At 41.2% G+C, this 23473-nt stretch overlaps 1 protein-coding gene across 1 annotated transcript in view; it reads right to left on the bottom strand.

The window, feature by feature from the left end:
• PELI2 (pellino E3 ubiquitin protein ligase family member 2) overlaps positions 1-23473 on the bottom strand; it is a 184336-nt gene that overhangs the window by 73136 nt on the left and 87727 nt on the right. The gene's annotated exons all lie outside the window — the stretch shown is intronic.

Here is a 23473-nt window from a genome sequence, read left to right as displayed (position 1 = left end):
TCAGCAAGGTGAGACTGGGGTCCTAATCAACCATGAGAATGACTCAGGCTCACTTGATCTTTTTTTTTTTTTTTTTTTTTTTTCTGTTTCATATGCTGGGTCTTCTTTGGCAACCTTGACTCTGGCAGTCAGTTTCCAAACTGATAAAGGGAGTGCAGACTAGTGTTAAAAACACAGATTCTGAAACCAGACTGAGGTCAAATCAAGGCTCCACAGTATATTAGCACAAGATTCGCAACCTCTCAGTGCCTCAGTTTCCACATGTGATACATATGCCCAAACCCAGAATGGGGACTAGTGGAGCAAGGAACCCACTGCCCACTTGGTGACATGTTAGACCATGGAAGGGCAGCTGTCAAGTGGGTTTGGGGCTGCCTCAAGTCAGAGGCTTTTCTGGATAGGCTTTCCCCAGGCTCTCCTTTGGTGGCTTCTGCCTCCTCTAGGACAAGAAAAACCAAGGGAGAAAGAACCAAAGTGGGCAGCACTACTCCTGAAAAGGTGACGCTGCTGGGCATCGTGACTGCTGCCCCTGCCCCCGCCTCACTGCAGCCCTCTTGGTGTGTCCCCAGGAGAATGGCCCAGCCTCTGTCACCCCCACAGCTAGCAAAGGGACTCACTCGAAAACGTGTTCCATTCAGCCCAACATGAGCCCCAACTCCCATCATTCCAGAGCTCCAGGAGAGACCTGGTGTGGTGCCAGCCTCATCCCAGCTCCCTCTCATCACAGGCTCCTCCTCTTCCACGTACAACAGCTTTGTGGTCACATCGCTCCTGGTAGTCTTACCCCCTTCACAGGCTGTGCTCAGTTGGAGCTCTCAGAAACTTTCCTGATTCCTCAGGAATCTTCCTGGAGAAGCCAGCCTCTGTCCTGCTCCAACGCTGCTCTGCTAACAGCAGCCTGATGCCCCACCACACCCTGTGCCTCTGGAGTCCCAAGTTCACACAGCTGCTGCTCAGAATTCTTGGACAGGCCCCATCCTTTCCCTGTTTCCCAGGGTCAGAACTCCATTCTCATTGTTCATCCTTACCAAACACTGATTACATGTGCACATGCACAATTATTTACTCACTCTCCGCATACTAAGCACCTGGCATTATGGTAGGCTCTGGGGATGTCCACTGAAGACATGGTTATGTGCACACAGCAAGAACTTCAAATGAGGCAGAGTACTGGGGGAGAAACCACTTAGTAATTACTATCAGCAATTACAGGGCAGTGTGGCTGGTTCTGTGGCAAGATTATGTATGGAATAGGAGGGGACTCAGACAAGGGAGCTAAGGCAGACAGGAAGTGGGTGTGGGGGCCCGGTTTTTGCATTTTGATTCAACTACACTTCACGTGTTGACATTTTTATGAGTCTCACAAGTCCAGTGAAAAAAAGATTACCTTGTTAAAATACAACAAGCCCTGCACAAATGTAGCAAAACATTTCCTTCCATGTGTACACATAGAAATCAAACTATTACACATAAAATATATTAAATTCTGATTTGCTTTTGTAATCTAATAATTTTAAAAATCCTGACAAACTGCAGTCGCCAGAGCTTGTCTGTGAGCTCAGTTTCTAAAGGAAGAGAAAAATACAAAACATTTTACATTATACTGTAAGAATTCAATCCCTACTAAACTTTGAAGAGATGGCCCTTTTCTCAAGTTCAACAATTTTACCTGCTAAGTTTCTGAGTAAGCTATTAACTAGTTTTTAGAAAGCCACCAGAGGGCAAAATCACGGTGGGCTTTCCAAGAGAGAAGATTCTAACTTATTAACTGTGCAGACCACACTAGGTCGTAGTCACCATCGGGGGGATATGAGATTTGAGACAGGTTTAGTAAACAATGCCAGAATCTGCTTTTCCCTGAGTCTAAATCACAAGTCTCTAGGAGGTCTCCAAGCAGTATTAAATCATTGTATGGATGCAAGCAATCATTGTATATTCCTATAAATGAAGATGGACACCTAAAATCAGCCCATTCAAATGAATATTGAAAGCCATTTAGGCATTATTCTGGACATTTCTGAACCTGTTCTGATTCCTAAACTAGAGTTTTAAAAAGTATATACACACATTCATCAGTCCCCTTTCTTTTCTCCTTTTAAAAGACATGTTCATGCATATTTTCACATAAGATCAATTTATATTGCCCCATTATTTTGCAGACTATGAAGTGATTTGCTCTCAGAAATATACTCTAAAGTACACTGATCTCCACCATCCTTGTATATTTCTATTTGCCAAAATGGGGGCTGTAGGTAGGGGAAAATGAGTATTATATGATACAAAACAGTAAATTAATTTCATTCTGGAATTTTAGCAAACTGTATTCACATCTTAAGAAATTAGAGTGAAAGATGTCTAAATAAGAAAAATGAACAAAGAACCCACTGTGACTTGTTTTGCCCTCCTGTAACTTCAGAGTATTACTAAACATGGTGCTAAAATCTGCATTTGGCCCTCATGAAGTCAATAGGTGATCAAATATTTTCTAGTATGCAAAGAAGAAAAATAATTAAGATATGCAGGCAACTTATAAACACTCTTTTACAATTAGATTTTCCTCTCTCTGTATCTGCTTTCATATTTTGCTTTTCCTATTATTATGACTGCACCCAACCCACAATTGTAGCCTTTTTCTGCACATCTGCAAGCCACAGGGGAACAGGATCACATGGGAGTAGAGACCAGGATGCTCATCAGAGAACAAGGGCTGGGTCTCACCATCTATGGACTGACGACTACTCAGTGACAGGGAACCCCCATATGAGTCAAAGGGGAGAACGTCAAAGCGCTGAAGTATTTCACACTATCCCCCAGTGTCTCTAAGTCCTCCTGGGGAGTACTGGGAGCCTAAGAATTCCCTCTGCCCCTTAAGAAACAGCATTATTGAGCTCTGAAGTTAGAAATTAAGATCAGTGAAGGGAGTTACGGTTAAGGAAAGAAAGACACCCTTGGCAATGGCAGTGGTGGTGAGAGTAGCACAATTTGCTTGGATTTTGCAGAGCCCTCTTTATTCCTTTGGATTTTGACCACAGGCTGTAGAGATGGATGGAGGCACAAGCATCAGGGGTCACTGGGAGAACCAAACTGCCTTACAGGCCTTGAACAGGGAATGGCTGCAGTCATTTACCCCTTCCCTTCCTCCCCAACTCTCAAATAACATCCTTGATTGTTTACCAGTTGTCAAGGTATCATTTTGTCTTATACCTGTTCCTTTCTCCTTTGTTCATTCTTTGCTCTTTCTCCATCAACACCTTGAAAACCCCCACCCCACCCACAACAAGCAAACACACACCTCAGCTGCCATGTCATTAGGCCAGGCTGTGCAACGCACAACAGTGCTGAAGCTGAAATCTTCAGCGTAGAAGCTGAAATCTACCCTGCACTCCTCTCCCTGCACCACACATCCTAGTTTCAGGCTCTGTCCACCCAGAGAAATGGAGGCCTTTTTCTCTTTTGTACAAAAGCACCATCCATTCCCCAAGCCTGTGCAGCGTCTGCCCGGAGAGAGCATCCTTTTCTAGTATGCATGAACTAGGGCTGGCTGTGCTCCCTATCCTCTTAAGCTTTCACTGTAAACTAAAAAGACAGTTTTCCCATCAAAACAAATTATTTTCACATTGCCTTTAATAAACCACATTTTTCATTTTAAGGTACGATATCAGTTCCTCCAAGTCAAATAGAGCTGTTTTAACAGAAATAAAGGAAGGGCTTCAGACAGTGTCTGGCACCCTCACATGGTGAGTTTCAACTAAGTGTTAGATGCTACTGTCCTTATCTTTGTAAAGTACCATTCAATGCTTGGTTCACCTAACAAGGCAAGCACTTTTAATAGTGACATGGGGAAAACCTGCCTTAGGCAAATTAAGGGAACTAAGTTGTTCCTGCTTCTGATCTACATCCAGCAAAACAACTTCTGTAATTTGGGGGGGAAAAAAAAAGAATCACAGCTACGAAATGATTTAATTAAGCCTCACATGCACACCAATGAAAAAAAAATATTGCTATGAAGATTAAATGAGGTGACACCGATAAAGCTTCTAGCATAATGTAACAGAAAGTTGCTAAAGGTTTTATCAGCATACTTTTTTCCAAAACTAAGAAAAGGAGGTGGAAAAACTATTAAAAGAAAAAAAGTCCAAAGCTAAAAAAGAATAGCAGCCTAGGGCCACTGTACATAGAGGAAATCTACCTTAACACAAAATAATTGTTATGCAAGTTGAGAACTTCTTGCTGTGTATTCTCTTCAAGACTGGCATGAGGCAGGAAGCTAAACTTTATGGAGTTTCTCCCATGGCTGTTGCAAGTTATCAGGATACATATGCTAAGCACATCAGTATTCTACTAGCTGAGGGTTGTTATCCCTCTTTCATAAAAAAGGAGCCAAGTAATTAGTCTCAAGGGAGGCCACAACCATGCAGAAGAGGGTTAGAATAAAATGTGAATGCTTAAATTATCAACTATTTATAAACTCATCTCTATAGAATCATCCATTCACCGATGGTTTCAGAGAGCTGCAGGTTTCCATCAGTATAATTTCCCTTTGTGTAGCTACACAAAAAGGGGGAACTTTTAAAACAGTATGCTGGGCCCCTATGGGTCTGCATTTTGGCTTAGTCTCTTCATTGTCACAGGTCTCATTATTTTGACAGTCAGACAAAGGTGTTTTAGAGAAAATACTCATTTCCAATTTGGGTTCTTTTATATAATGAAATAATTATTCGTGAGCACTGTGTTAGGTAGAGTAGAGGGGTTAGAAAACTGTGTGGCTGTTTCTAGATTTTTAGCCTCAACAGTTGGCAGGCAAATCCTTGGAATCTGTTGCCAACACTGCTGGTCTAAGCAAGCTGATGATGCCTCAAACCCACTTCTCCTTTTTCCACGTGACCTCCACTGGCTGCCTCCCCTGAACTTGCTCCTATTAATGTCTCAGGGACTGAGCAACACTTCCTGGGCACAGATCCTCCATAGGCAGGCCCCTCCTCTCCTTCTCAATAGCCTAAATTCAGTGCCTCACAAAATCTTTTTGCTTCTTTTTTTGAGATGGAGTTTTGTCCCTTTGTCCCCCCAGGCTAGAGTGAAGTGGCACAATCTCAGCTCACTGTAACCTTGCCCCTCGGGTTCAAGTGATTCTCCTTCCTCAGCCTTCTGGAGTAGCTGGGATTACAGGCATGTGCCACCAGGCCCAGCTAATTTTTGTATTTTTTGTAGTTTCACCATGTTGGCCAAGCTGGTCTCGAACTCCTCACTTCAGGTGATCCACTTGCCTTGACCTCCCAAAGTGCTAGGATTACAGGCGTGAGCCATTGTGCCTGGCCATGTTTGTTCTCTTTAGAATTGGGTATTACAGCCTCCTGCACAGTCTATGAAATGCAACTTTGGCTTCCTGGAAAGCGTGGCCAGTCTTGCAGGTAGAAGCACAGCTTTGTCTCCAGTCTGTTACAGCTGGCACAGAATGTCATGAGGCCTGTCACCTAGTCTATAAATGAGGGATGTGTGCCTCATTTCCTTCACAGCACTGCCTAAAGGACAGAATCACATGCTTCCAATGACTGAAGGAATGTAGAAAGTATATAATTTGAACTATGCTGCTGTTCATATTTTCTGGAAGTCCTTTTAGGATTCTGAATTTTAGTCAAACAAGTCGGCACCATTTTGTGGCATTTTTTCCTTCCTACTCCCAGGTTCATGTACATCTCCTTAATCCATTCATCTTGGTGGTGGTTCTCTATCCACTGGTTGTGCAGACACCTGGCTTTTCAATCTCTGCCACCACCCTGTACTCTTCAAACATAGGGCAGATTTCTCTTTCGCTCCCTCATTTTTGCTTTTCATTGTCATACTCTTAAACATTTCAACCCAAACCAAAACAGAGATATAGACCAATGGAACAGAACAGAGGCCTCGGAGGCAACACAACATATCTACAACCATCCGATCTTTGACAAACCAGACAAAAACAAGCAATGGGGAAAGGATTCCCTGTTTAATAAATGGTGTTGGGAAAACTGGCTAGCCATGTGCAGAAAGCAGAAACTGGACCCCTTCCTGACACCTTACACTAAAATTAACTCCAGATGGATTAAAGACTTAAACATAAGACCTAACACCATAAAAACCCTAGAAGAAAATCTAGGCAAAACCATTCAGGACATAGGAGTAGGCAAGGACTTCATGACCAAAACACCAAAAGCATTGGCAACAAAAGCCAAAATAGACAAATGGGACATAATCAAACTCCACAGCTTCTGCATGGCAAAAGAAACAGTCATTAGAGTGAATCAGCAACCAACAGAATGGGAAAAAATGTTTGCAGTTTACCCATCTGACAAAGGACTGATATCCAGAATTTACAAAGAATTCAAACAGATTTACAAGAAAAAAACAAACAAGCCCATTCAAAACTGGGGAAAGGATATGAACAGACACTTTACAAAAGAAGACATACATGAGGCCAACAAACATATGAAAAAATGCTCATCATCACTGGTCATTAGAGAGATGCAAATCAAAACTTCATTGAGATACCATCTCATGCCAGTTAGAATGGCGATCATTAAAAAATCTGGAGACAACAGATGCTGGAGAGGACGTGGAGAAATAACACTTTTACACTGCTGGTGAGAGTGTAAATTAGTTCAACCATTGTGGAAGACAGTGTGGCAATTCCTCAAGGACCTAGAAATAGAAATTCAATTTGACCCAGCAATCCCATTACTGGGTATATATCCAAAGGATTATAAATCATTCTACTCTAAGGACACATGCACATGAATGTTCATTGCAGCACTGTTTACAACAGCAAAGACCTAGAACCAACCCAAATACCCATTGATGATAGACTGGACAGGGAAAATGTGGCACATATACACCATAGAATATTATGCAGTCATAAAAAATGATGAGTTTGTGTCCTCTGTAGGGACATGGATGAACCTGGAGACCATCATTCTCAGCAAACTGACACAAGAATAGAAAATGAAATACTGCATATTCTCACTCATAGGTGAGTGTTGAACAGTGAGAACACATGGACACAGGGAGGGGAGCACTACACACTGGGGTCTGTTGGGGGGAATAGGGGAGGGACAGCGGGGGGTGGGAAGTTGGGGAGAGAGAGGAGAGGAGAAATGCCAGATATAGGTGAAGGGGAGGAGGGCAGCAAATCACACTGCCACGTGTGTACCTATGCAACTATCTTGCATGTTCTTCACATGTACCCCAAAACCTAAAATGCAATTAAAAAAAATTTTTCAAACCAAAAGTGCAAACATACTGATAGTTTTGCCTCATTTTTTTTTTTTTTTTGGGCACAATCACACGCAGTATTGGAATCAGTGTTGTCCTTTTACCCAAACTGCTACATGAATGCCAAAACACTTGGAAGCTACTGCTTGGTTTCTGGGTATTTTTCCAGGGTGAAAATTTTGACTTTTTTCAGAAGAAAAATATAGATACATGCTGTGTCTTATACCTATGTTGTTTCAAAACTATCATTTTCCTTTCCCTTATTTTTTCCCCAAATGCTAGCTTCCAGCCAGATTGTCATCTGTGTGTCAAACAGTAAAATACACCCCTGCCAGTGTGCCTTTGCACAAATGGAAATAATCCGATTTGGAAGGTACAGAGAATTAAACCATTGTTCCCACAGCGCGGCCCACTGTGGTCACCTGGGTACAGGCGACAGTGCTCTGTCACACAGTCAGCAGCTGGGACACGTCTGTTGTATGCCTCTTGTCCAGAGCCTCATAAAGAGAACGGAAGCAAGGAACATGGTAACGCTCAATGTCTGCAGCCCGTAGATAAGACGTATGTTTGGTGAAACAGGAAAATTCTCAGTGTTTGTTGTCAACTTATTGTTTACCTCAACTGTTTATGATATGATTCCCAGGGCAAGCATTAATAAAGCAATAAAAAGTGTTAGCAGAACACTTCAACTAACTGTTCTGCACAAGCGTTTATGTCAATCCTGAGCTGTTTGAAGGAGCCTGTATCCATGAAAGACCTAACAAGGGACTCTTTCTGTAAGGATGTCAGCTGCCTCAAGTCTGCTGTGCAGTGGAAGTTATAAACATATAAAAGTAAATAAATGACTCTAACTGAATAGAGTCAATGCACGTCACATCATTTTTCAGTTTACCAACTTAAGTACAATTTTCCCCATCCAATTTTCTTTTAAATTGGCTACAGAAACAGAAATGGGATAATCAGCCAGTTAAGAATCATCCACAAACAAGAACAAATTCATGCTGGGAGTAGGACTAAGGAGGCCTCTTAGGAGTGTGTGGCAACTCAGAGACCTTTTCTTTGACTTCCTTGTGGGTATTTGTCTCTGTAACACTGATGAAGAGGTTGCTCAGATGAGTGAGCTATGACTGTGATAGCTGAGTGCTGAGGGGTAAAACAAATCATCTTGTAGTTACTGCGAGAGGAAAGGATGATAAAAGATGGGATCTGAACAATGAAAATCAAGGATCAAGGAGGGCTGAGAAGAGTTAAAAACAGTTTATGGCTTCAGGAAAGTCAACATTCATTTACAAAATTTTTTAAGAATTAAGAGACCAGGATACTTAAAATGGCTTGTATTTGAAGCTACCTTCCTTTCCTAGGATTCTGTTTATTCTTAGAAAAAGAAATATGGGGGAAAAAAAAAAGAAAATGGATCTGGTCATTCTGAAGAAAGTTTAAGGATTGGGCACTTTATAAATCTAGGTAAAAGAGCACAGGAGTACTGCCTACTGCTTTAACATGTGCACAGCGTTACATGACCGACCCCTTCACATTTACTACCTCTGAAAACTCAACTTCCATTGAATTTAATGTTGATAAAATTTTCTGTGAATCTGAGTGCACTCTATAGACACAACAGTTTCAGACCAATAGCTCTCTTTCTTTTTGTGGCTTAATCTGTAGTCATCTTGGCAAATTAAATAATCTCTCCTCTCATTCCCCACCAACCCTTATCTCTCTCTCTCTCTCTCTCTCTCTCTCTCTCTCTCTCTCTCTCTCTCTCCCCACACACACACACACACAGAAACACACACATGTGCGTGCATACACACAGTCTTGGATCTGATTTTTCTTAAGGTATTACCCAAACAACAAAGAATAATAATACTTCCATTTCCATCTCCTAGGGAAAATAAAGGAAAACATCTGGGAGATAGAAGAGTAGGTGGTAAGAAATTAACCTTAAAATGTGCTACCAAACATTAACTTGTACACAACTGACTACACAGTTTGACCACACAGTTCTCAAACATGTAAAAATTGGCAATAAGTAAAAAAGTAACAATGTTGGTCTCAACACCAACCATTCTTATGATCAGAAGATCCACCTGAAACTACTTCTTTGCTCTAATGCCATGAGGCATAAATAAGGAGCAAATGCCGTTCTTGGCTTATATGTTAAATAGTAGACTAGTTTTCTTAATTGAACATCAGAACAGAAAAAAAATTCTCTTAGTGCAAAAGCTGCTAGCTACTTTTTTAAGAAGGTTTACATTATTTGAAGGGAGATGTGCCAGAAAACGATGATAGATCATAGCTACTTAATCTGGCCAAGGAAGTGACAAAATCAGTCTGTTCTTTGTTAGACCACTGGCTATGGAGTCCAGCAAAACAGGACTCAAACTCCAGCTTTATCACGTATAAGCTACGTGATGCTGAACAAGTGTCTTCGTTATGCCTCGATTTTTTCCTATATAAAACAGGAACAGTTAGAATATCCAATTAATAGGGTGGCTGGAGCAATTACAGGAGGTCCTACGTAAAAGGTTGTTAGCAGATTGCCTGCCTGGTGAATGACCCTTCATAAACAGCAACTCTGTATTAGCTAGCTGAGCAAAAGCCTGCCTAAACAAACAGTATTTGCTAGCAGATCTGTGAGCTGGTGGGGAGTGGGCAGAAGGGAAAGGCAATCCTGCCAAGAAGTGACACCACACTGGGCCAAGAGAGGAGAGAACAGAGAGATGGCTGTCAAAATGGTAAAATCCCAAAGGTTAGAAAATAAAAAATAAACTGTCATTTTCTATTACACGTTTTTGCTTTTCCTGTAATGAAATGTATGTCTAACTTTTAGTGTGGAACAGAATGAAAGGATATCAAATGTTTGTTTAATAAAAACCTCAAAAACTACAGTTTCCTGATGCAGTGAGCAGGGGGAAAAAGAATGACCCAGCCTCGGTTGTCACTCAGAAAGTGGCAGACATGGAACTCCTGGAAGACCCCGGGTCAAGCAGGATGCCACCCTCCTCTCAGTGCCAGAGTCCTCCTCCTCTTACAATAGCAGAATACAAATTTCATCTGTGAGGTTAACAGTCTCTGTACCACCTGAAGATGGTTGGTTGGACACTATAATCTTTTTCTGTGTTCTTGCTGTTATACACGCATTCCCCTCCCAGAAGACAGGAGATGCCCGCAGGCCTGTGCCGGACTACAGACCACAGGCAGCTATGTAAATCTGGGCAAAGCCCCTACCCTACCTTGGTTGGCCCCAGTTTCCTCCTCTATGAAAAGAAGAAACACGGCTAATATGTTGGCCTGACAGGACTGTTACACTCAAATGAGAGGTGTGTGAAACTACAATGCAGCAAAAGAATGCAAGGAAATCTATTATTAGTAATCGTCTGTTTGGAAACACTTTCCTTAATGTATTTAACACACTATTACACTCACAGTGAACGGTTTAAAAAAAAAATAACTTCTAGAATTGAATTGAGATGATGACAAAGGGCTAAATAATTTAAGGCATGTTTGGAAATGATTAAATTCTTGAATTATTTTATAGGTAAGCAAAATTATTCTTAGGGACATTGTAACATTGCATGCTAATCAGCCTCAGGAGAAGCAGTAACTGTCAACAGCTCATGGCACACAGCCAACTGTCTGCCGGGTAAGTAAAGAAACTGAATTAGCTTTTTCAGGGGATCCAGAAAACAGCCCTGATGACATGAATTCTGAAAGCAATGGAACTCTGAACGCAGCCTTTGCCTACAGAGTTTTGCTCCTTTCTTGTCTCTGAATTAAGTTAAAATAAACGCCGTTACCATTAGCAGTTTATAACCATGTAGCAATGTTCATACAAAAACTATCATCAAATGTATGAAAACTCAGTCACGGCAAACAAGAAAGTTGGAATTTGACAAAGATTATACAAATCCTGTGAAATATCTGCCTTTAGGAGTGTCTATGCTTGGAGCACAGAACAGCCTATGTCTTGTCGGGTATGAGTACATGTATTTTACAAAATAATGGTGCTGCTCAAGTATCCAACAACAGGAGCTCACACTTTGCTGAACAAGTAGTTTCATATACTTCAATAATAAACTTGGAAATGAACCTAGAGAACAAGATTGACACAGTGTAACTTCGCAACTGGCTTAGAAGATAGAAAACAAAACAGAAAACAATCTTAACAACTAACACTACAATCACACATGTGTAATTAACCTTGCATAGCCTCTGCCTGACTCCCTACTCAAGAAGCCCCACACATGTAAAATCTGAACCAAATAAAAGATGATTTCATGGGTACACAAAAAGCAAATACGTAAACAAATGCATGCAGTTTTTTTGTATTTCCTTTTCTATTACGCTGACTAAACAAAAAAGCAACATTAAATGCTACCTTGAAAGCTTAGAGATGACATCTCTGCAAAATATAAGCCAGATTGAGCAAATTCCTGAGTAGTCCTGGCATGTATTTCCCGCTTAAAAATAAAATTATAACATTAGCACAAATGTGATATATATTCCACCACATCATAACAACATGAAATATGACTACAAAATAAAACTGCATAATTTCTATAACCCACTGTAGCATCATTACTTTGTAGCAACACTATGTTTTAAGCTACTTACTAAAGCTCACAGCATTAGATACCTGAATTCCACACCGCTGGTGACAGTGACAAGACCTGACAGGCATAATTAAACAATTATGGGCAAAACTGGGCTACACTTCAGGACTTTGATTCTGATTCTCAAGACTCAGTTAATTTTGAAATTAAAATGTCTTAACTCATGTGTTTTGCTACCAAAATGTAGAGATCCAATTAAAATATTACAGTTTAACACCAAATATGAATTTCCAACAACTGATTTATTTTGTTTCTAATCACGTCTTTTAGTCTTGGTTCATGAACTAATGATGTTTCTAAAAAGCTATTATTAAGTCTTAAATCTAGAAGACAAGTATTATTTCCTTCTACTTACCTACTGAGGAAACCCAAAATCCTGTGAGAAGAACACCGAAGTGTATTCCCTCGCAATGCAGTCAGCGGCGTATCCCCCGGCGGGCTTTCCTGTGTGCTATGCTTCTCTACAGCAACAGTATAGGGGTGTCTATCCTTATCTATCCAAATCCCCTAGTGCCCATGAAAAGGGTGTAGCCTCCAAGACACATTAAAACCTATCACTATAGAATTGTTTCCTGGAGAGCAAATACACCTCTGAAGACAAGAAAGAGAAGTTTCAACTGCTGAGTCTCAAATACGGCTGATAGAAACCTATTCTGATGTTATCTGTATTAGAAGTGAGACTGTTACATGGATAAGAGAAGCACAATCGTGTGATTCATGAATGACATACGCCAGCATCTTAGAGGTAAGCAAAAAAGCGGTTATTAATTACTAATATATCCTATTCTCAAATTACTGACCAACTACACATGCAACTATTAAGTGAAAATTGCTAAGATGCCCAGAATATCTAAATTAAAATTTTAAAGACCATTCAGGAGAGTATTAAGCCCAGGCAGTCACCTGCTGCTGGTCTCCAATGCTCCTCTGTCAGCTCCAGCAATGCTGCACTGCACTGTTTATCTCCTTGGCCATTTCTCCTGAGGCTGTGAAATCCTGGAGGCTATGAGCTGTCCTAGTCTATCTATTCCAGCATGTGGCCCAGGAAATCTGAAGGGACATCCTCTGTGTGGCATTCAAGACATTTCAATGCCTCCTCAAATCTACCCTTCCAACCAGCCTTTCCCTGCTAATCAGACTTCAAAATGCTGCCTGTGTCCCTCAGAGTATGAATACCTTACAAATGAAAAACACCTATACAGTATTATACCCAAATTGGCTGAATATCCAGCTTCCAAACTCTAGAGGTTGCCAGGCCCTCCAGCCTGCTCCAAGGCTGTCCCTGACAGACAGCAACAGCTGATTCCCGGTGGGATCCCTCCAGGACCCAGAGTTCTGTGCCCTCTTCCTACTTGGAGAACCAAGAAGAAACCGCTTGATAAAATAATTCTGGACACACTTGGGAGAAGGGCTGAGAGAGAGAGAGAGAGATTAAAATTAAGGATCATCTACCAAAGCAACAATCATGCACATGATCATTCGTGGATATTCTAAACAATACTTCCCAAACCCAGTCAATCCAACCTGTGAACACCGCCAACATCAAAAAATGGATTCAGAGGAAAAAAAGGAACATTATTTCCTATCTCAAACCATCCGTGATGCCTGTAAGGCCACTGCATAGGTTCCAGGGCCTCTGCCACCTTTCCCCTCACCCGTCAACCCTCTCTCTGTGCCTCACAGCCGCAGGTGCTCACCCCTCCAAGATGGGAATTATACAGTAGTGACATTAGGACAAATCTTGTAAATGAGTGTTTAAAAACGACCACTGTGGCCAGACACAGTGGCTCACACCTGTAATCCCAGCACTTTGGGTGGCCAAGGCAGGCAGATCTCTTAAGGTCAGGAGTTCGAGACCAGCCTGGCCAACATGGTGAAACCCCATCCCTACCCAAAAATACAAAAATTCGGCATGGTTTTGCATGCCTGTAGTCCCAGCTACTCTGCAGGCTGAGGTGGGAGAATCACTTGAACCTGGGAGGCGAAGGTTGCAGTGAGCTGAGATCAGGCCATTGCACTCCAGCCTGGGTGACAGAGTGAGACCCTGACTCAAGAAAGCCCAAAAACAAAGTTAAACCACTGTACAAAGCGTATTTGCCATTGAGAACATTGATATATCCTTCAGGAGAAAACCAACTAAAGAAATAATCTTAAGTTTTTCCTGGCATATTCCCAACCCTCGCCAATATTGCTCACTCTGAGCCCCTCTCCTGCTAAGTCAATGCCTGCCTCCCTACCGCTGGCTTACTGACCTCACCCCCAAACACATTTTGCTTCCTCCACCCTAAACCACCACCCACCATCACAATTCTTCTCTTTACAATGAAACCCTCAAACTGCTGAATGACAACAGTCCACATGCGGCTTCAGGCTTTGATTTTTTCTATTTACTCTCAGTAATCTGGCCTTTATCCCTTTCCCTCTCTGTCTCTGGGAACTGCCGTAAGCTGCCCTGTGAGTTAGTTACTCCTCTCACCTACTAACTCAGACTCTGCCGTTTCTGTCTTTAAAGTGTACTCCTCTCTGGGTATCCAATCAGCTAATTCCCTTTTGGATCTCCTTCTGCCTCCACTGTGCAAAGCCTCTGCCTGGGCCCAAAAAGTACGAGGCAAAGCAGAAACAAAAGCAATTTATGGTGATAAAAACTGTAACTTCATCCACATATTAGAGGAGAAAAGATATCATGACCCTGACAGTTTCCACTTCTATCCACGGAACCACCAGAAGTGACAGGGAAAAGGATGTCTCCTGGTGCCAGAGTTCCTATTCTTCATAACATGATACTCCAGACAGTTTACCTGCAGTCACTTTCTAATTTTAGGAATAATTTTAAAGATGGGCTTGAGCCAATAAGAAGAGTGAAGGGCAATGACCACCAAGCTGCAGGTCTGGGAAAAGGCCCCTGCCATACACTTCCAAGCCAAGGCTTCTGAAAAGGGCACACACTGCACGTGTGGACTAAGACCCTGCTCGTGACCCCACTCTCCAGCTCTGCTTTTCACCCCTGCAACTCTAGAGTGTCTAGCCACTGGCCTTAGCTTGATGTCTCAGCCACAGCTCAAGCTTCTCCTCTCCTGTGGGGCAGGTGTGTGCTCAGCCTCTGGTCCACGCCCAGACTGGCCGCTGGAACACATCCCCTGTGCTGGCCCAGCCTCCAGGACACTTGCAGGAAAGGAGCTGCTGACAGAAGACTGGAGAGTTATGAAGAGTCTTAATGCCCTGTAGGATTGATTCAGACACTTGCTACATGAGCTTGGCAGTGGAGAAGCCACCAGTGGGACTGTGACCAAACATCAAAGTCAGAATCCTCATGCCCTAAAAGGAGAACAATAAGACAGCATCAAGGAGCTTCAGTTGTCCTCAGAAAGCCTCAGACAGTGTCTTCAACTCCACTCTAGGAGCTGAGCTGGGCCAAGCCACGGTCCCAGGCACAGATCCTCTCTTTCCCAATCCCAGGGAGGCAGGGAAGAAAAGAGGGGATGCCTAAGACACATGGCAACTGCATCAGGGCTTCCTAAGGAGCAGAGGCTAAGGCTCAGTGATCAGCTGAAAGTCAGCCCTGGCAGGAGAGTTCAGGGGGAAATAGTGAGACTTTCCAAAACAGTAAAATAAAATAGAGCACAGCAGTATCTATGAAAAGCAAAGTGACATAGGGTAGAGCGTAAAAATTCAGCTATGCTCAGTTCCTATTGAAGTAAGAGAATGGATTGTTCTGTAGACTTCAGACACAGTTCCCCCAGCTGGCTGTGGACACATATTAACGTCCTAAGAAAATGGGGTCTCTGTCCTATTTTGCCTTCAGCTATTTTTCACTGTCTTGCTCTTCTTTGGTAGCATCTACCCCAATCGGCTCTCTAACTTCTTCTGGCCCAAGCAGTAACCACCAGGGTTATTCCCAGCACATATGAGCCTCCTGATACAACACGCTGACTAAATGAAGGTCCCAGTCAGCTATTTGACTTTGGGTCTTTGATTTCAATGGTCCACAAAAATCACACTTTTATTTCTGGGGGAAAGCCAACATGTATGCATTTGTATGGATCTTGAGTTTTGGTCCCACATATTTTTCCTCTTAAAAAAAGGAGATGACTGAGCTAGATTCACCAAAAAAAAAAAAAAAAAAAAAAAAAAAAAAATTAAAGAACCTTTAAAATAGCATCTCCATACCACCCACGACTTGTAATACAGCCATCTGGCAACCTTATCAGCTGTAAATAACAAATACGAAAATAACACATATTTGTCTAATACTTTTATAATGAAATTTCTCTAAAACTCTGATAAGTCTAACGTCCATCTTATTTATATTCACCCATCTATCCACCCCCAAAATAATTATTTTTCACTTGATGTCAAGTACTACGACTAGAGCTGAAGACACAGGCATCCATAAAATATGCTCACATTCTCTATCCCAACAAGGTTGAAAAACACACCTGAAAATACAGAACTATACAATACGTGAGATACTTCATAACACGTGCACACTGAGTACCCTGTGAGCACTGCCTCAGCTGGTGCATGATGGGGGAGAAAAAAAGGGAGGGGAACCCAGGGCAGCCTTCACAGAAGGTGACAGGTCACAACAATGCTGTGACATCTCAACTCAGAGGTCTGTCCACCAGCCAGAAGAAAATAATCATCTTGTGACCCCATAATGACCTTCGGGGTGGCCTGAGGCAGCCAGCCAGCAACTGTGCAATTGGGGCATTCACAGTAACCGACTGAAGTTGCCTCAGCACTGGCAGCATTGCCTCAAAGGATCAAAGCGCTTGATGAGGTGATGGAGCAAATGTTCAAAGATGACACTTTATCTGTCCTTATGGGCACTTCTCAGTTGGCAGTATAGCAAGACAAAGTACCACCAGTGGGCTAAAACAGTTTTGGGATGGTTTAGAAATCTTGCATACGCAATATGCCCAGAATGGTGAGCTGCAGCCAAATGATCTTAAGACCAAGATCATGAGCAATAACTACCACCAAAAGGAACAGCAAAAGTTATTCAACAGTTATTTTTAGTTATTTAGAGCAAAAAGGATTCTCTTTTCATTTATGTCACAGGAACACTCTGAGGATGCTCAGCCATAAGTCAGACAGAAATAGCTGAGTCCCATCCCCCTCAATTTACTGACCACAGGGACTCCAGACTGAAGGCTGACCACAAGCACTTCAAATCCTGCCGTTATTGTGGGCAACTTAAACACATTTGGTGGCCAGATGGAACCTTAGCTTTTCAGTTCTCTGACCTCCTTAATTGCAGAGACTTTCAATCTATTCACCTCTTCCCAAGGCCATTTTCTGGGTCTCATCACATCTTTATGTCTGGAAATCTTAAATGTGAACTAATGGGATCACAAACTCCTGTTCACTTGGTGATTCCACAATATTTGCTTTTCCAGTTCATCAAGACCTCCCTATTGGACTCTAGGATTTTCCTTCTTATTTTTAAATTTTTAACTTAAAAACTACAAGTACATAGTTGAAAAACAAAATCATTCTAAAAGGTTTACAATAAAACACAGAAGCCACTGACTGACCTGCCCCTTCTTCAACACTGATTCCCAATCCTTGTGACAAAGAAAACCACTGTCCATTCTTATGGCAGTTGCTTTTGTTAATTACTATTATAATTATTGACAGCACAAGTTCCAATTTCAGAGAGTACCCACTCATTAATCTCTTTCCCTCTTCTTCCTCCTCCGCACCCCTCTCCTCATCAACATACTTTTTCATTTTTCCAATTTGAAATGTGACATTTTACTCCTAAATACTTTAGTATGTTTCCAAGAACCAGGCAAATTTACCTACATAACCACAGTACATCACACTAAAGAAATTTAACATTATTATAACAATGTCTAGTATATACCCACATTCAAATTTCCCTGATTTTCCCAGTAATGTCTTATATCATTTGCATTTCCTCCAATCCAAGATCCAATCATGAATCCTGTATTTAAATTCAACTCTTTATCTCCTTTAACCTGGCACAAATCACCCAGGATTTCCTGTAGTTCCTGACCCTGCTGCACTAGCAACTTCCCATTCTTTGAAAACTAGTGGTAAGACTAAGAGTTAGTGATGGTCTTCCCAGATACTGGTCCTCCAGCCCTTCAAATGATGTGGCAAGCATCTAATTCCCTTATTAAATGCTTCTCAGTTTCAAATATTCAAATCATTGATTCCCAAATGCTTCAGTCTCAAGACTTCTTTATATTCTATAAAAATTATTGAAAAGTCCCCCAAAGCTTTTGTTCATGTATCTGTAGGCATTTACCACATAAAATAGAAAAATTTAAAATATGTATTAATTCGCTTACAAAAAAAATGGTAAACAAAATACATACTACCATAAAATATTTGATTAAAAAACCTATTTTCCAAAATGAAAACAATTTACTGAGAAGAGTGATGTCAGCTGACATTTTTACAAATCTCTCTAATGTCTGGTTCAACTCTTGTATCTGCTTCTGCACTGAGTCTGTTAAAATACATCGATTTGGTTGAAAGTACATGAAGAAAATCTTGCCTTACATAAATATATAGTAGGAAAAAGAGGTAATTTTTAATAGCCTTTTCAGAAAATGGCAGACACTGTTGTGGTACTATACCAAACTTGGCAAGTGAGGTCATTTCTTTCTTTTTTTTTTTAATACTTTGTTCTGGGGTACCTGTGCAGAACGTGTAGGTTTACACATGCCATGGTGGTTTGCTGTATCCATCCCCTGTCATCTACATTAGGTATTTCTCCTAATGTTAGCCCTCCTCAATTCCCCCACCCCTTGCTATCCTAGCCCCACCCCCAACCCCCTGAAAGGCCCCGGTGTGTGATGTTCTCCTCCCTGTGGCCATGTGTTTTCATGGATCGACACCCACTTAATGAGTAAGAACATGCAATGTTTGGTTTTCTGTTCTTGTGTCAGTTTGCTGAGAATGATGGTTTCCAGCTTCATCCATGTCCCTGCAAAGGACATGCACTCATCCTTTTCGAGGCTGCATGGTATTCCATGGTGTATATGTGCCACATTTTCTTTATTCAGTCTATCACTGATGGAGATTTGGGTTGGTTCCAAGTCTTTGCTATTGTAAACAGTGCCTCAATAAACATACATGTGCATGTGTCTTTACAACTCAATGTTTTATAATCCTTTGGGTATATTCCCAGTAATAGGATTGCTGGGTCAAATGGTGTTTCTAGTTCTAGATCCTTGAGGAATCACCACAGTCTTCCATAACAGCAGAACTAATTTACACTCCCACCAACAGTGTAAAAGCATTCCTATTTCTCCACATCCTCTCCAGCATCTATTGTCTCCTGATTTTTTAATGATCACCATTCTAACTAGCGTGAGATGGTATCTCAATGTGGTTTTGATTTGCATTTCTCTTATGACCAATGATAATGAGCTCTTTTTCATATGTTTGTTGGCTGCATAAATGTCTTCTTTTGAAAACTGTTCAAATCCTTTGCCCATTTTTGAAGTTTCTTTTTTTTTTTCTTGTAAATCTGTTTTAGTTCTTTGTGGATTCTGGATATTAGCCCTTTGTCAGATGGGTAGATTACAAAAATTTTTCCCATTCTGTTGGTTGCCAGTTCACTCTAATGATAGTTTCTTTTGGTGTGCAGAAGCTCTCAAGTTTAATTAGATCCCATTTGCCTATTTTGGCTTTTGTTGCCATTGCTTTTGGTGTTTTAATCATGAAGTTCTTGCCTATGCCTATGTGCTGAATAGTATTGCCTAGGGTCATTTCTTATAGGTCAGTTGCAATGTGGAGTCTGAAACTACATCAATGAGATTTTCTTACTCTGTGATGTTAAAATCCATTGGTGTGATTTATACTTTGAATTAATCTTTTAACTATGTATGATTCTGTAACATCATGCATTCATCATCTGGGAAATATTAATTCACTGAGTTATGTAGATCTTCCAACTGTTACCATATTCCATTATACTTATCAAAAATCACATTTATTAATATAACCACCAAGTTCATCAAAAAATATTAAGTATTGGGAACAGTCAAGTCTTGGTAGCAGATACAAGTTTTCCAACATCCTAATTTTTGCTTGAACGCTTAAATTTTAACACTGGCAACAAAATTTTTCTATAATTTCCCTATAGAAAATGGCTGCCACATACCCAAGTCTGAATAACCATATTTACATGTCATTCTTTCAGGTAAAAATTGTCTTCTCTGAAAGTCGTGAGTTCAGCTTACAAGTAAAGCAACTGCACAAGGGCTTTTCTTAGAGATAACTGTCATATTTGGTATGTGACAAAAGTTCTGTCTATGTACTTCTCATTTCACCACGCACAGTAAAAACTCTGAGTACTCAAGGGTGGAGATTTAATAAAAATAATGTTATTGCTTCTACAAGTGAAACTGACTTTTTTTAACTGCAGATACTTTGTGGCAATGAAGACTCAAATAACTACGGTTTGGAGCCACTGCACTGATTCATGCTAAAGTGCTAGCAGTTTTACCCACCATTGCTTTTGCATCATTAGTGCAAATGTCAACACAAGGAAAAAGGCAAATGTAACCATACTGTAGCAGCCCCCTTTCTCCTACACCTTCCAGTGAAATAGAAATACCTTTAGTTCTTAAGAGCAGATTCTGCTCTGCCTGTCTGAACAGTCACTTCCCATCTCCTCCTCACACCACTCCATCCAGAGTTATTTTTCAGGTCTTAGATGTCATCTCCTCTGGAAAGCCCTCTCTGTCTCCCTGAAACTGGTTAGGTTGTCACCTTGGGCACTTCCACAGCACCTGCACGCTATGGTCAGTGACTTTAGTAGGAGCTCCTAAGACAATTCCTTCCATCCTGGCACCTGCCTGCATCATGGCAAGCAATCAAGACTTGACTCTTTGTTCACCAGATGACTCCTAAGCTGTTAAAGCTCTGGCTATAAAGCTGGCTGATGTACCTTGATAACACAGCACTTTGAATGTAGGCACCAATGCCATGTCTGACACACAAGAGATGTCTGGCTTTTATAGCCTATATGTCTGGAAAAGATTAGAGTTTTATGTTTGCCTTCTGAGTCCCAGCCTGAATATCTGACAGCCTCCAATGTGCCTGTCATTTGGATAAAGGTCCAGAATCTGTCCCAAGAGAAGGCATGATGGCCATGTCCCTAGGACAGCCAAAGGCAAGGAGGAACCTCCCTGGTCAGAGTTCCTGCTCTCTACTTTCATCCATGGGTGAACCCTGGGGATGCAGGCACTTTACCTTCTGGCCAGACAACAAAAGCCTCAGCTGTCTTTACAGATTCTACCCCTCTCAGCCTTTAGCTGGTGCTGAATACCACCTGGACTGAGGGGCTCTGTGGCCCTTACCAGCCCTCTTCTCCTAGCAATCTCCCCATCCTCTTCCCCTGACTAGGTCTAGGAGATGTTAAAGCTGAATTGTGCTTTATCCACACTATGTGAGTCTCATTTCTATGTAAATACAATTTGCTAAAGGAAAATGAACATGCTAGAAAGTTGGGCCCTGTTCCTAAAATACCCCAGTAATATCATGTTCTAGTGGGACTTCAAATTTTCTTGCTGGAGTCTCTAATTAAATTATAAACCCCTTGTGGGTAGAGAGTATAATATCCCCAGTAGCTGCCATACTATCTGGTACACAGTAGGTAATCCAAAAGTATCCATTGGAGCAACATAATATTTATAAAGTTCTAAGCACAGTGACTGGAACACAGCAGTCAACAGCAGAAGCTGTTCTGGTTTTGATATGATGACAATGGCAAGAACATTAAGGTTTATACACAGATTATTCAGTAATTTTTTAATTTTTTTTGCTCTACCTACCAGCTTTGTCGGCAATATGTAAAGTACAGTATTTATTAGGATCTAGTAATCTTGGCATGTGTCTAAGGGCGATAAGATATGATACCAATCATGAATCATAAAGCTGTATGTTCAGTCTGCTTTGGTGTGACAATTTTTTATTAATTTACACTGTCTCTCCAGGATTTCTCTGCAGACTCACAACTGAATACCCATATAATCACTGAAAACTAAGGACCCTTACTTGATAACTTGCAGAGCACATTTTGATTAGGCACAGCCAACATGCTTTCAGGAATGGCAGGTCATTCTCACATAACATGCAGAAAATCCCTCTGAGGATAATACCAACAAGTTTAATAAAAGAAGTGGCAGTGATCTTGGAATTCAGAAAACACTTGACAGAGTTCTATATCAAAGGTTAACAGTCAGTGTATGAGAGCCATAAACTGAGAGGAAAATTGGTATTAGATTGATAAAACACTCAACAGCAGGAAACAAAAAAAAGATCAAGGAGGAAAGAAAAAAGTCACAGACTACTGCACGGGTTGGTGATAAAGTCCAAGGTTTTTATGTTATTTTAAAACATCTGAAGGGAAACTACTCTGTGTATTCTAGGAATGTAGAACCATTAGAAAAACAAAGTGGCTTTTAATGAAAAACTGGAAATAGAAATAGCACATTAAGAGAGTCATTTACTGAACTCTGAAATGACAACTTACTGGCGCGCTTGGTATGACCAAAACACTAACGTTAAACTGGAAAGCAGCTCTTAATACTTTTAAAAAGTATAATCCATTTGGTGAAGAAGAATATTGTAAAGCTGGGATGCATAGAAGAGATACTTTTGTCAATTAAGAATAACTTAAAATTTGTTTTTCCTGAAAGGGAAACGGAAGAGTGATATGCAGACCCACATGCTAATAGATCTTCTGTGTTTTTCTCTGATTAATTCTAGTAACAAGGCACAAGGAACCTCTTTTGATCAAGTACAGGGAAGTAATTTGAAGCACCACCCTGTAATCAGAAGATGAGAAAGTTCCTGAAGTTACCATTTGTTCTAATTAGGTCACCTTCGTACTGCAAATATCCTGGTAAATGAAGTGTGTCACTTCAGTACTCAACCTTTGCAAAAGACAGCAAACTTCTGAATAGTTGCCACACTTCCTGCTGCGAGCGCTGATTTGAAAGCTCACTGCTATTTGGTAGGTTTTCACTGCTATTTGGTAGGTTATCTGTAGTTCTTTTCATGCATCCAAATAATGGTTACTGATTAGTCCACAGGAAAAAAAAAATCCAGCTCTCCAATTACCCTCTTAAATACCCATGACACTTAGAGCAACCTTTTATTTCGGCTGTATTTAGTTAATTGCTCCTCTCCTTTTCCCAATTACTTCCTAACTCCAAGATCCAGCACCCAGCGAAGCGTCAGGCATGAGCGAGGGGCCAGGCATATGCGATGGAGGCAACACTGAGCACAAGGGCCCTCAAAGCGATCAGAGGCACTTGCAGCAGCCCCTTAGAATGATGCTGTGCTTGACGGGGCATCTACCAAGTCTTCAGCTCCACAGAAACACTATCTGAAGGCAAAACATTTTACTTATTCAAAACCACTGAACAGTTTCACTTTTCAAACATTCATTTTAACTTTATAAGAGTCACTGCCTTTATGTATGCTTCCAAGCTTCCTCTTGACCCCACACACCTGCACACCCCTGCAACCCCATTACAACAAGAGAGGATTTCAAGCTTCCCCAGGCCAGTCCCATCTAAGCTCAGGTCCCTCCTGCCTTCTCTAGGATTCAGCTCAACCAA

Source organism: Callithrix jacchus, chromosome 8, assembly GCF_049354715.1.
Source record: "Callithrix jacchus isolate 240 chromosome 8, calJac240_pri, whole genome shotgun sequence".
Lineage (NCBI taxonomy): Eukaryota > Metazoa > Chordata > Mammalia > Primates > Cebidae > Callithrix > Callithrix jacchus.
Note: the sequence above shows the minus strand (reverse complement) of the source record. Positions and strands in the feature narration are given on the sequence as shown.